Consider the following 670-nt stretch of genomic DNA (forward strand, 5'->3'; position numbering starts at 1 on the left):
CAGTTGACAGGTAGAAAACAAAGATGCTAAACTGACAGTTGACAGGTAGAAAACAAAGATGCTAAAGTGACAGTTGACAGGTAGAAAACAAAGATGCTAAACTGACAGTTGACAGGTAGAAAACAAAGATGCTAAACTGACAGTTGACAGGTAGAAAACAAAGATGCTAAACTGACAGTTGACGGGTAGAAAACACAGATGCTAAACTGACAGTTGACAGGTAGAAAACAAAGATGCTAAACTGACAGTTGAAAGGTAGACAACAAAGATGCTAAACTGACAGTTGACAGGTAGAAAACAAAGATGCTAAACTGACAGTTGACAGGTAGAAAACAAAGATGCTAAACTGACAGTTGACAGGTAGAAAACAAAGATGCTAAACTGACAGTTGACAGGTAGAAAACAAAGATGCTAAACTGACAGTTGACAGGTAGAAAACAAAGATGCTAAACTGACAGTTGACAGGTAGAAAACAAAAATGCTAAACTGACAGTTGACAGGTAGGAAACAAAGATGCTAAACTGACAGTTGACAGGTTGAAAACAAAGATGCTAAACTGACAGTTGACAGGTAGAAAACAAAGATGCAAAACTGACAGTTGACAAGTAAAAAACAAAGATGCTAAACTGACAGTTGACAGGTATAAAGCAAAGATGCTAAACTGAAAGTT

Source organism: Nerophis ophidion, linkage group LG06 (genome assembly GCF_033978795.1).
Source record: "Nerophis ophidion isolate RoL-2023_Sa linkage group LG06, RoL_Noph_v1.0, whole genome shotgun sequence".
Lineage (NCBI taxonomy): Eukaryota > Metazoa > Chordata > Actinopteri > Syngnathiformes > Syngnathidae > Nerophis > Nerophis ophidion.